This window comes from Gallinula chloropus (assembly GCF_964237585.1).
Source record: "Gallinula chloropus genome assembly, chromosome: 2".
NCBI lineage: Eukaryota > Metazoa > Chordata > Aves > Gruiformes > Rallidae > Gallinula > Gallinula chloropus.
In genome coordinates this window covers 50,649,911-50,664,160 of record NC_140086.1, presented here as the reverse complement: position 1 = coordinate 50,664,160, position 14,250 = coordinate 50,649,911, and positions in this window count along the sequence as shown.

Here is a 14,250-nt window from a genome sequence, read left to right as displayed (position 1 = left end):
GGCGGCGAGGGCAGGGGCGCGGCGGGGCCGGCAGGGCTCTCGGCAGCAGCACCGAGAGGCGGCAGAGGCAAGAAACGGGAGTAGGCGCCCGCGCAGGTCCGGAAGAGCCGCTCTCACCAGACCGGGCGGCGCTACCGGCCCCACCACCGGCCCCTTCGAGAAGCGGCGGGGGGAATCGCGCCCGTGTGCCGCCGCCAACCGCCGCCGCCGCCCCGCCCCTGGGCACCGCCCGCTCCCCGCCCCCGGGCACCGCTCCCCCAACCTCTCGGCGGCGGGGCGGAGCCGCGCCTCACGCCACGGGCGGGACGGGCCGCGCCGCGGGGAGAGGCGGTGGCCGAGGCGGTGGCCGAGGCGGGGCTACTCAGCGGAGGGGAGCTCGGCCCGGTGTCAGAGGGTGGCTGTGCCTCTCCGTCATGGAGACCCCCGCCTAGGCTGCGCGCAGCCGCTCGGCGGCTTTGTTTGGGCGCAGAAGCGTCAGTCGCGCAGTTTATAAATACCAAAAATCCAGGCTTTGACAAAAGCGCCTTAATTTTGCTTCTAAATGACTAGTTCACGATTTCCAAGCGTTAGCCGCACAACCCCGTCTGTTCCTACCGTGCAGCTGCAATAAACAACACTCCCAAGCGAGGCAGGGCGGGCTTTCCTGGGGCTCTGGCTGCCGCTGAATCCGGGGGGCCGAGCTGCGGAGGCTGCCTCTGGCCGGCAGACATCGAGAGGCCTGACCGATGTTGCAGCCAGCAGCTTTGGGAGGGCTGATGGCACTTTCCCATTGGGTTTGGGATCTCTTTCTTTCTTTGGGATCTGCCTTGGGATCCGGCAGGGAGGAGGCACATGAAAAGTGTGGGGTGCGATGCTGCAGTCCCATGCGACCTCCCCGAGCTTCCCCCTCCACCTGGCTGGTTGCCTTCGCGGCCAGGTAGCGCACCTTGAGCTGCTAGGATAAAACACGTCGTTTAGCCGATATTGCCATCTGCTGACAAAAACGCAGGCTAGTCTTGGTGTTATAGCTTCGCATATTGGTCGGGGACCTATGGGGGGTCACGCAGCCCAAGTTTCTGCTAAAAACTGAGCCCAGTTGGATCCGGTGTCTCAGGGGATTGTCCAGTTGGCTTTTGAATAGCTTCAGAAATGGAGATTTCACAGCCTACTTGAACAAACCGTTCCACTTTTTGACCACGTGTAGAATAATTATTCCCCCCCTCCCCGCCCCCCCGTACCTAAGGAGATCTTTCCCCTGCTCTAATTTGAGTCTGTCGCCTATTGTGCCGTCCTTGTGCCTGCCTGAGAAGAGTGTGGCTCCCCCTTCTCCGCATCCTCCCATGAGGTAGTGGTGAAGAGCAGTAAGATGTCCCCAGAGTCAGCTTTCTGCAAACTGAGCAAACACAGCTCGTGTGCTCCAGCAGCCCCAGCCATCCTGGGGGCAGTAATCTGGACTTGCCTCTGGCATGGGTAGCACCTTTTTCATCCTGAGGAGCCCAAACCTGGACACAATACTCCAGATGTGCTCTAACGAGTCCCACAGAGAGAGGAATCACCCAAACCCTTGACCTACTGGTTACCCTTTTGTTGATACAGACCGCTGACTCATGTTCAGCATCTTACCTTGCCCAACCACCCTGTCCTTTCCTGTCAAACCACTTTCTATCTTGTCTCTGCTCGCTCAGCTTGTACTTTTCCATAGGATTATTCCATCCATCCATCCCAGGTGCAGGACTTGGTATTTGGCAAGTGCTAAACAAAAGCTAGAGTAGCTAAAATGACATTGTGTGTTAATTTTTATGTCCTAAATAAAAATATTATTCAGCACTATGCAGTGTGATCCTAAAGGCAGGGGACAGAGAGAGTGCCACATTTTTTTAGGCACTCCACATAAGCAGAGGATGTGGTGGGCATAGCTTGCGTAGCTACGAGTTTAAAAAAATGCAAGAACCTTGTTTCAGTGCTTGTGAAAAGCATGAAGGAGAGTTAAACTGACCAAACAGAAATGGCATTTATTTCTGAGTGAATTACATGGGGAAGAAGCCATTTAAGAATGATAGGTGAGAGAGAACCATTTCATAATGTTACCAAACAAGCAAAAAGGAATCTATTGCAGTGACAGTTCCCACCATAAACAAAGTCCATAACTTCACAGTTCTCTGACACCTACAGTATTAACCAAGAGAAGTATTTTAGTGTTTACCTAAATCTCTGAGGGATATCTATATTTAGATGGCTGTCTAAATTCACACTTACTCACTCCAGTGCAGTCCCTCAAAGAACGCTGCTTTTTTGCACTTGCAGGCCAAAGTGAAGTGACATCGGTGTAAAGACTGACTAACAACCACTAATCAGACTAAGATTATCTTTGGTCATAGAGACCTCTCAAATCTTGCATAATGGCAGATGAAGAATCTCAAACGTGTGTCTGTTTTCAAGTTGCCTCTGTGCAGTGGCAGCCAGCAGGCCAGAGCAGGGTGTTCCTGCAGCCTTCAGTCTTCGTTGTGGTTGCGTGCTGTATTCAGGGACTGAGGATGCTGCACTCTCTCTAGCAGCTCCCCAGCATTTAAGTGTAATTGCATGAGTGTTATCAATGATAAAGCTGGCACCATCCACCGTGTCATCTTGAGGTTATCTCTTTCCTTCCAGGCGGGGAAAAAGCAGCCCTGAATAGTTAACCCACGTCAGTGCTGCCAACTGCTCATTGCCATGTCTGTGGTACACACAGCCCAAAGGAGACTGTCCCCACTCCCAGCTGCTCCTGTTGAAGGACATTTATCAAGTTATATCATATAAGGTTCCCTTTTATGTTAGGGACTATCTGCTTGGAAGGAATAATAGGGAACACTTATTCTGGTTCTTAGCAGCATACACAAAACTACGTTTTGCTGCCTAGAAGCAGGCACAATATTAATTCACAGTGGAGGGTGTCACTTTGGTGCCTCCATCACCCCAATAAGTCCTTTAATTGTCTGTTATGATCAAATAAGCCCTTTTTCCTCACTGAATACCCTGAATAGTGTAAAGATGCTCATCAGGAAGCTTGTGTAAAATAGTTGCCTGCTTTGTTGTGTTCTACATCTTTGGCAGAAAGCCCCGAGTAGTGTTTTCAGAGGTGTAGTCCTCTGTTTCCATTGCTTTGCTCAATGCAGAAGTGAAACTTGGGTTGCTGCTTCCACTGGAAACTCAAGTGACTAGTGGTAATGACCTTGCAATTTCCACACGGCCATCTGTCTGAAGAATTACTTACACTTACAAGTGGAAACAAAGTACGTAATCGCTTTGCAGCAAAATCAATTAAAATGTCCATTGTTGTTTATTCTCCATTAATTATTATTTCTATTGCGACAGCACCCAGAGGCGCTGGCAAGAAGTGGGAGCTATGTTAAGCAACACCCTTCACAAGCACATCGTGAAGCGGGATGCTCTCCTTGCGTGTCTTGCAGTCTGTGTGAGGACAAGCTGCAACGGGTGGGTGAGAAACTTCACCCCATTTCTCACACCTCCATTTTCTTGTAGAGCCAGTCCAAACCACTATAGCTTGTTCCAAGACTGTTTTTCCAGCTAAGCCAGAATAATACTTGCACTAAACAAAGGTGGTGTTTCCTATTCGGTGGTGTAAGCAAATCATCCTCCTTTCATCAGGTCTCATTTGTCAGCTGCCTTTGCCTGTGGAGACCTGCTTGCCTTTTAATTATACCCACCTTGATGGGTAGAGATGCTCTTGGCTGCAGAATTCCCATGTGGGATCAAATGAGACTGAGGGGGCTGATAGCAATTTGCCTGATCCTGCCAGTACTCACTTAAATATACATTTAGTATGTCAGGTGATGCTTAATCAAGACTTTTCTTCCTTTCATCTTTGTATCTGCCCTAATGTATTTTGATAGCTGCTCTACCTTATCTAACCTTAGAAAGTTGCTTTTTAGGATCATATCCTTTTTGCATTTGTCAGTGAAGTAATTGAAGCTTGTTCAATTGTATTACAATTAGACAAAGTTATTTATTGTCTAGTCGCTAAAGCTCGAGATTTGAATTCAAATAATTCTGGAAACTTCAAAGTTTATTTCAGTTTTGCTACAAACTTGCTGCATGACCTGGGCAGGTCCCAAACTCTCCAGTGCATTTTCCTCTTCTGTAAAGTGGTGCCAATTGCATGGCAGCGTGTGGCCCAAGAGTTCCAAAACCAGGTGTCAGCCTGGTTGCTATTGAAGGAAAACACCATAGAAATGCAGCTTATTATTGCAACAAGGCCTGGAGGCACACTGCATTTGTGTCTGTGGGCAAATAGGTGCAGTGTATACTCATGCCAGATACTGTACCTCAGCACTAATATCATAGAATCATAGAATACCAGGTTGCAAGTGACCTCAGGGATCATCTGTAATCCTTGGTAAAAGATCCATCTCAACAAAAGAACCATCTAGACAAGATGGCCCAGCACTCTGTCCAGCTGAATCTTAAAAGGGTCCAATGCTGGGGAATCTACCACTTCCCTGGGGAGATTATTCCAATGGCTGATTGTTCTGATTGTGAAAAGTTTTCATCTAGAGTCCAATTGGAATCTCTCTAGGAGTAACTTGCACCCATTATTCCTTATCTTTTCCATGTGGCTCCTTGTAAAAAGGGAGTCTGCAGTTTCTCTGTAGCCACCCTTTAAGTACGTGGTGTTGAGGTCATCCTAAGCCTTCTTTTCTCAAGGCTGAACAAACCCAGTTCTCTCAGCCCTTCCTCATACAGCAGGCTTCCCAGTCCTCTGATCCTCTTGGTGGCCCTTCCCTGGACCCTCTCCAGCCTGTCCACAGGGGACCAAAATTGAACCCAGTATTCCAGGTGTGGTCTGACAAGTAAAGAGTACAGTGGGGTCTTGACTTCCTTATTTCTGCCAGTGATGCCCTTGATGATGCAGCCCAGCATCCTATTGGCTTGCTTTGCCACTGAAGCACAGTGTTCACTCATATGGAGCTTGCTGTCCACCAGGACCCCCAGGTTCCTCTCGATAAAGCTGCTCTCCAGCCAGGTGGATCCCAGTCTGTTCCATGCAAGTCTGTTCCCAGGTGCAAGACCTTACACTTGTCCTGTTGAACTCTTCATAAGGTTCTTGATAGCCCACCCTTTCAGCCTATCTAGGTCTTCCTCCAGGGTGTCTTCCCCTTCTGAAGTGACTACTTCTCTACTCCATTTGGTATCATCTGCAAACTTCATCATGCTGCACTTGATCCCATCAGCCAGATCACTTATAGAGAAATTAAACAGCATTGGGCCTAATACCAATCCCTGGGAGACCCCACTTGTGACAGGTTGCCAGTTAGAAGAAGAATTATTTACCATCATTACTGGGTGCAGCCAGTCAGTGAGTTCCCACCCACCACACATACCCCATGTCTAGACTGTAACACATCAGTTTCTCTAGGAGGAGGCTGTGGGGAACCATATTAAAGGCCTTGCAGAAATCCAGGTAGACAATATCCACTGCTTGCCTCACATCAACTGAGCAGGTTACTTTATTGTAGAAGGCCATCAGGTTTGTCAAACATCAGAGAATCACAGAATCGTAGGGGTTGGAAGGGACCTCAAGAGATCATTGGGTCCAACCCCCACGATTTGCCTGTGCTGAATCCATGCTGGCTTTTCCCAGTCGTGTACTTCATTTGACTTGTGATAGCTCCCAGGAGGATTTGTTCCATTTGTTCCCGGTTTTCCAGGGATTGAAGTAAGTTTTCTGGATCGTCCTTTAAGTCCTTCTTGTAGATGAGGGTGACACTAAGCTTCCACCAGTCTTCTGAGACATTCTCTATTCTCCATGGCTTCACAAAAAGTTATAAAGAATGTCCTTGCAACAACAGCAGCCAGCCCTCTTAACACCCTTGGGTGGATGTTTTTGGGACCCATTGATTTCTAAGGGTCAAGCTCGTGTAATAGTTCATATGCCAACTCTTCCTGCACTGACAGTGGGACTATGTTTGCACAGGCCTAGATTTTTGTTCCCAAGGCTTTGGGCTGGACAGTGCTGGTAAAGACAGAGAAGAAGGTGTTGAGAACCTCTGCCTTTCCACTGTTACTGGTGACCAATTCACTTCTCCTGTTTAACAGTGAGCCAATATTATCCTTCTGCTTCTGCTTGTTGTTTACATTCCTGAAGAACCAGTTCTTGTAGTTTTTGACATCTCTGGCCAGTTTCGGTTCGAGCTGAGCTTTTGCTTTTCTATCTACATCTCTACATGTCCTGGCAATGGCCTTGGATTTCTCAAGGGATATTCATCCTCTTTTCCATTTCTGGTACATTTTTCCTTTTGGTTTTGAGCAGACTTAAAAGCTCACAGTTAAGCCAAGGGGGTCTCTTGCTCTGCCTGCTTCTCTTACCTTTAAATGGGATGAACTGGTTTTGTACTCCCAGGATAACATTCTTGAAAACCTCTTCTAAAATTCTAAAACCTTTGTCTTTGTAATAACCTTCAGTGTGCTCAGTAGGATCTCAATATGCACAATGTTGTGATCACTGCAAGGATATGGCTAACCAGGATATCACAAAGCAGGTTTCCTCAGTTTGGGAGTAGCAAGCCCAGCAGTGTCTCATTCCTAGTTGGCACATCTAACATATGCATGAGGAAGAAGTCCTCTACACACTCCAGGAACTTGATGGATGACATGTGAGCACTGTTCTTCCAACAAATGTCTGGATAGTTGCAGTCGCCCAAATGAACCAGGTTCTATTGACCCAAAGCTTACTTAAGTGACCCAAATACTGCTTCATCAGCCTTATTATCTTGGTTTGGAGGTTGGTAGCAGATGCTTACTGTAGGATCATCCTTGGAGACGATTCCTCTGATCATGGCCCTCAGGCATTCCATGGGGCTTCCACAATCTCCATAGCTGACTATACATTCAAGGTTGACCTTAACAAAGAGCGTAACTCCTTCACCTCTTCTTTCCTGCCTGTCTTTACAAAACAGCCTATAGCCATCCATCATGATCCTCCAGTCATGTGAGTTGTCCCACCATGTTTCAGCTATTCCTTGGATATCATAATTTTTTGATTGGGCACGGAGTTCCAGCTCACCCAGGCTGTGTGTATTGGTATACATACACTTGAGGTGGTTGGTCTTGTGGAGGCAGCTAAAGAACATGTGTTAATGCTCTGATTGGCCTGGCTTAGTCTCTGATTTGTTGTAGTGGCATGAGTATTGCCACTTTGGACCTCACCCACTGAGTCCTTCAGTTTAAAGTCCATCTCACCAAGTTGGCCAACCTGCTGCCAAAGTTTCCCTTGCTTCTCATAGACAGGTGGATCCCATGGAGTTGGGGCACCAGGTGGATCCCTGGCAGGTTGTGCTCACCAAAGAATATCCTGTTACCATAAAAGCCAAAACCCTCATGATGGCACCAGCTAAAAAGCTGGAAGTTTATTTTCATTATACATCTATTTCTGGCTGCACCTTTTCTTCAAACTGGTAAAACAGAAGGAAAGTGAATTTGGGCTCCAAATCATCTTTTTGCTTGTACCCCCCAGGGCTTTGTAGTCTTCCTTGATTCTGCCCAGATTCTAGCTTGTAGGGTCATTCATGCCTGAGCTGTTGCACCCTCTTGGCAGCATCTCGAACCTTAGGTCCCTGAACGCAGCACACCTCTTGTGACTCCCCACAAGGCTGACTGATGGGTGTTTCAGCGCCCCTCAACAGTCATCCACTATGTGCACTCATCACTTTCTTTTGCTAACAAACTCAGGGTTTGATCTATTAATGGCTGTGCATGGCTCCTGGGTTACAGTGATGTCAGTTTACCAAGTCCCCTTGAGCACTGTGCTGACACTTGGTGAGTAACTCAGGATTTGCTGCTGAAGTGGAGAATATGGGCAGGACTGTCACAGGGGAGTCCCTGAGGGCACTACCAAAATCTAACTTGGCAGGAGGAAGAGGAGACAGGTTTATGAACCACAGTTCACCTGAGAAACAGACTATTTTTACCTGGACTTGAAGACATTTTATCAGTTTTACAACATTGTGCCCCAGCGAGGAGGGTCTGATGTAGTCACATGGCCAAGGGATGCCCCACAGAGATTGTTCTTGGGGTCTTCAGAGTGTGGAATAGTTCTTCTGCCTCTCTGTGGGATATAGTCTGGTCAAGCAGACCACGAGGTTCTGGCATCACTTTGCCAAGAGTATTCTAGGAGCTTCTACCTATACATTGGGTACACAGTATGTGTGCAGATGTGGGTATGTATTACCTCTCAGGAGCACAACTCTTCAGTATATATAAAAATCACAGTCTGTTTCAGGTCTGTGTTGTGCCTGAACCAGTGAGACATTTGCCATAGCAAAAAGTGTCATCCCTCATTCCTTTCTGACTTTGCTGTGTCCCACACCGGTGTGTCCCACGTTGCCCTGCTGATCCCCAGGCAAGGTGCAGCGCTAAGGAAGTCCTCGTGCCAGCTCTGAGCAAACTGACTCGACATTGAGAGCTGAGGACACCGAAGTGTTGGTCCAGTTAAAATGCCTTGTCAACATTGTGAGAGTGAGATGGATTATTCAGAGACACCTTAGGTGCGTGTCTCAGATTTCATACTGCCATGCAGCTACAGCCACAGTTGGTAAGCATATGGTCTCGTTACTGGTCTCATGAGAGTTGGCAGCTCTTTAAATCACTGAGGCCATAATGCAAAAAAATGTATTGAATCATATATTTTAAGATCAAAAAGACTATTATGATCAATAATATTCCTGCATATCACATAATTTAATCTGGTAACTCCTGAATCAAACACAAAATGTTTCAGGAGAAATACATCTTTCAAAATGAAAAGCAACTGTTTTGGGGTTTTTTAACTCAAATGATGAAGGAATCACCTCAGCAATTTTTTTTTTTCAATAGATAATTACCTTCACTCCTGCAAATCTGTACCTTGAAGTTTGAATGTGTCTAGTTTCAGTCTCTTGATGCTGTTTTGCTATGCTTTCATGTGCAAAATTAAGGAGGTTAGCGCTACCAGAAATTATCCTTTGTAGTGATTTAGGCCGTGACCAAGGCATAGCACTTTCTCTTGATATTCTCTGAATAAATGAAGATGCTTTGCTGTGCTGTGGCTGTAGGAGTTTTTGATGACCGTTTCAAATGTGGCTCACCACAGTAGAAAATTGTAGGAAAGAGGCAAAAAGCCTGGGATGTGAAACACAAGGTCAAAAGCAGGGTTTTCAGTGTAGACTCTTTCCCCCTTTTATAATGTTCACAATCCACTGCATACCATAATAAGCATGCCAGCAGGATGTAGGCTTTTTAAAACAAAACAAACCCTGAAGTAGGTCAGATCAGTGAAAAGGCCAGTTTCATGCTTAGGAACAATAACAGAATAGTAACAGAACCACCAAGGGATGTCTGACTAACTGAATACAAGTATCATCTTACTCCTTTGGTCCCTAAGTCGCTCTTTATTGTTTTCATTTCAGATCTGACCTAATGGATGCTAATGTCAAGGAGATTCTGCCTGGGATGTCTGGATCTTCGAAACAAACCTTGTTATGTCATGCTAAATTACATTTCCCTGTTTCTCAAGCCAGGGCATTGGCTTTATTTGTTTTGTGAATGCTCTCTCATCTGTAAGGGCCTAGTAAATAATAAAAGACTAATCAATCAAGCAGAGTAGAACAAAATGGCCTTCACATAAATAGGAAATTAATTCCGGTATTCTACAAAGAGAGAAAGAGCAGAATATGGAAGAAAAGAAAGGAATATTAAAGTATGAAGACATGATCTGAGTAGTATATTAATTTTTATTGAAATAACGATGTGGAAAAATGTGGTTTAGCAAATCAACATTCTTGCTGCAGAATATTAGTCTTACATGGAGTTACATAAATTTATGCTGCTTCTACCAAATGCATAAAAGGGCAGGTCAAAAGAAACTGGAATTCAGAAGAGCATGAAACCACCACATTTCCAAGGACCAAATGCAGACCCACTATGAGAAGGCACAGCACCATTTAGTCCCATGTGTGCAGTACAGCACTCCATTGCTGGAGAAAAGAGCCATGTCCATAATCTTTGGTTGGCCTCATAAGCAGGTGTTAACGTTTTAACACTGCTGGCTCAGGGGTTTGAGGCAAAGGCAGCTTTTTATGTCTGCTCAGTGTTCACATTAAGTGAAGTACAGAGGGGACAAGGTTTGTGCTATCTCATTTTCTGTACAACAATCCTGAAATTTCTAGGACAACATCAGATTTGGTTGACCTAGGGATTCCCCAACAGTCCCCATGACTGGCTAAACAGAGAAGCATGAATTATTCTTGCAATCAGGCTCTGACTCTGTGATAAATAATTGCCCTTGTCAAAGTGCATTAAATATGACCTCCAGCTGTTTGATCTGATCCTCTAATCCTCTCAGCTCTTCTAAATGAAACAAAGGTGGGCAGAACAATAGTGAAATGGTTTCGCTCCTAGGGAAGAACAGCATGTGCAGGTCAGGAGGTACAACATTCCCTTTTGTATCATGACTAAATACATGTCCCTGCACACTGCAGTGATCATCCTAAATGAAGAGCTCGATGTATTTGGGGCATCTGAGGCTACACCACTATATAGCTCATGGGTCTTTCCTTGTGGTCATCCCCATCCTACAATGGCTTGATACTAGTGAAATAGAAGAAAGATGCCCTATACTTTTCCTTGATTAGTTTGTGTAGCCTCTTCCTGGTTGTACTTTCAGCTCATGGGAAGTCACCAGGCTATAGCACCTGCATAAATCCAGGTAGAGAGATCAGAAGGTTGGACCCCTGGGTCTGAATGCACAGAGAAGCAAGCCTAAGAGCAGTGTGCTAGTGGAGATGATTTTTTGGAGGGAGGAATGTAAAATGGAGATATATATGTCCATACATATGTCGCACTTTTGGGGAAAAAGAGACCCCTCAATTGACCAGAAAAAAACCCTAATTTAGCCTGTTATCCTGTCCCAATTCTATTTCCCATCATTATACAGCACCTACTTCCACTGAAATGGATTTGGTGCCCCTTAATTTCTAATCTAAATTTACTCTTGTCTATTGACAGGAACTGATGAACAGCTGCTGCGTTTCACTGGTGTGTGAATGAAATCGTCTATTTCCCTGGCTCCCCCCAGCAATGCATTTGGGAACTTACAAAGGTAATAGTGTCTGCAGAGAGCACTTTGAAAGCTTTGCCCAAAAGGCATGACAACTATGCAAAGAGCTACTGTCAACATTAGTGAATCACTTCAGTGAGGAAGGGAAAGCAGGTTTCCCTTTTAGAACAACAAACAAGCCACAGCAGTATTTACTGAGCACTTAAAAGATAACAGCAGCTACAAAGAATTGTTAAGGTTTCTTTGTGAAAAGGCTAATTGCATGGCGAGAAACAGTATTGCAACTTTCAAGCCCATGTACAGGCAGATTAAGCACCTTTTTGTTACAGGGAACCCAAAACTAAAACCAGATCTCTCTCGAAAGGCTCTAAGATGAAACAGATGCTCCCAACGGGAAGGTTTCCATGCTTAGAAATCCCATCTTGGTTGAATAGAGTCTTTGCTACAGCGAGATTCAATCTCATCCTCACCCTGAGCTGGACACAGAAAGACTGCCTCCAGCTCTCCACCTCGGAGCCCCACACAGCCTGTGTGCTGTGTCAGCCAGTGCTAATGAGAGCCAGGAGGAAGCTACAAGCCTCTCCCTTCTACCTGCACCAGACCCACACCTCAGATTTTGTTGAGAAATAAGAAAAGCCAGTTAGAGCCCAATATTGCTCAGAAAAGGATGACCTGGTAACTGCATCCTCTCAGAAGAAGGTCAGCAGATGCTCTGTATGGGATGCAGCATCCCAGATGTTCTTCCCCTGTTGCTTGAGAGCCACGGCTGAGGTGGCCAGGCATGGGGGGGCAGCTGGACACATAATTTGGAAAGTCCTGCTCTCAATGGTGGGCAGCAGATGTGCATCTTCCCATGGACAGGCATAGCTCAGGAAGAAGCTCTGCTGAATAGCTGCCCCCCCGCCCCGGGGTGAGACCACTCACGGGAAAATATGCCTGGCAGAAAGGAGAGGCCACCTGCAGATACAGGACACCTGCATGTTATTGTCTCAGACCTCTTACCTCAGCTGTCACAGGACCACTACTTGTCATGTTGTCTCTCCTATGCTCTGCCATCAGGGGAAAACAGGAGACCCTCACTGACAGTGGGTGCTCCCACATTTTTTAGAAAGATTGTGTGATCATTGCAGCCTGTCTGAAATCAAGGTTATTAATTGCTCACCCAGCATGACTACTGAAGACCTTCTAATGCTTATCCTCCTCTACAACTGTCAAAGGGCTTTTCATAGCAGGAGTGTGGTTGTTCCCAGCTGTTTATCTGAAGAAACTTTAGGGAGAAAGATCAGTATTCAGGCCAGGTTCTCTAGAGTCCCTCTAGCATTCTCCAACACACTATGTTCATCTTCAATGCACCGGGGGCTCCAGATAAACCTATCCTCTCCAGCTTTGCTTGTCAGAGTCCAGTCCCATGTAATGCTGTGCAACTTAAGTTCCCAATAAGGCTCTTGAGATTTCTGCCTGCTCAGTATTTTTTAGTCTTTTGCAGGCTTGAAACCTGGATACAATCATCCTCTAAGCATCTTGCATAACTCTTTGGTTCTGTACCCGTTCATCTGCACGTTTCTGTTAGGCACAACATTATTTTTATTTAAAAATACAGCAGCATGAATTACCTAAACAAATAGTTGGAGGTTTTTTTCTGTCATCTTCTTACGTATTTTTAGAAAACTTAAAGCTTTCTCTCATAATGCTGAACAGAAATGGAATAGCAATTCCAGTTTGCAAACAGAGGTGAACTGCCTGCTTCTGTTCTCTTCACTGGAACCCCAACTTCTTACCTAACTTACTCATAAAAGGAATAACTTTATGATTTAGTGATATACATATGGTTAATTTGCACTATGGAACCTACATTCATTTGTGCTAGCTCACTAAAAACATATTTTTGTTTATCTCACAGAAGCAAAATTGCAACAGTTCAGTTGAATCCTAGACAGACGTTCTTTAAGCAGGGGACATTATGTTTCCTCACAATCTTCTCTGTCCTCAACTTTTACACAATTTTTCAGTAATTCACCAAGGTTTGAAGACAGGTGAAATGTATGGATTTAAGTACTGGACTAATGCTATACAACTCATCATAAAATAGTCTCTGATGTTTTTGTGGCTGACGGGACTTAGCATATACAGTTTATATGGCAAGAATGACTGGGTTTTGATGGGGTGTCTTGCAGCACCGTGGGCAAAACATAGCTCTTCACAAGCCATCTACAGTATGCACTGCTGTGCCCACACAGGTGCTCCACAACAAAGGCCAAAATTCCAGTCGAGTGTTCATTTTCCATGCCCACATTAATTAGTGGGCTTGTTTGAGTGGGGCTGCATGTAACCCTCTCACCAGCTGTTGAAACACCTTTACATTGCACACTTACCCCTTAATTCCTGTCACAAACCTGGGGAACAAGTGCATTGCATAGTGGCTGTGGGTACTAAACCATGGTGTCACACATATACGCGTGTGCAGAACATATATATATACTACTTGTATAGCATCTGGGCTGTCGTGACAGCTAAATTTCTGATGTACTTGTGCCAGTGAATGATGATATGCTCTGGTTGGCTTGGTCAGTAACTGGTCCTCCCCCACAAAAATGTGTGTGCATAGACTGTAGGTTTGGGGATGGATCCCCATGGCACTGCGTATGCATCACAAAATGCCATCAACTGCTATCAACTTCTGTCGCTGGACAGATTGACAGACCAAGATGCTACAACTGAAGAGGACATCTCCTTGCTTATTATTTGGTTGGTAGCTTTTGGCGTCTTTTGCAACACTGTGCATCGTCTTTATGGAGATTCATGTAGTAGCCAAAATGCTACCAAAGCCCTGGGCTGGCAAGAGGTGTTTCCTGTTAGGATGTCGCAGGTGGGATCTCACCTCTAGCCCCACACAGCACTTGGAGGTAGAGAGGAATGGTCTGAGACAGCTCTGCCAGCAAAGAGAGGGCAGCAGCACCATGGCGCTGCTCCAGGACTGACTGCATCCAAAGAGCTGTGAGATCTGGGTGTCCGTTTGGCACAAGGGCTGGTTGCTCCTGACCCAGAAATGCACCTCGAGGGGCCTGTTACAGGTGTGAGGCCATGCCAGTACAGGGATGCGTGTCCTAAATGGCAGGCACGCTTGCATGTGTGGGGATACATATGCTGTACACGCAGACGAGCAAACATCAGTGCTGGGACCG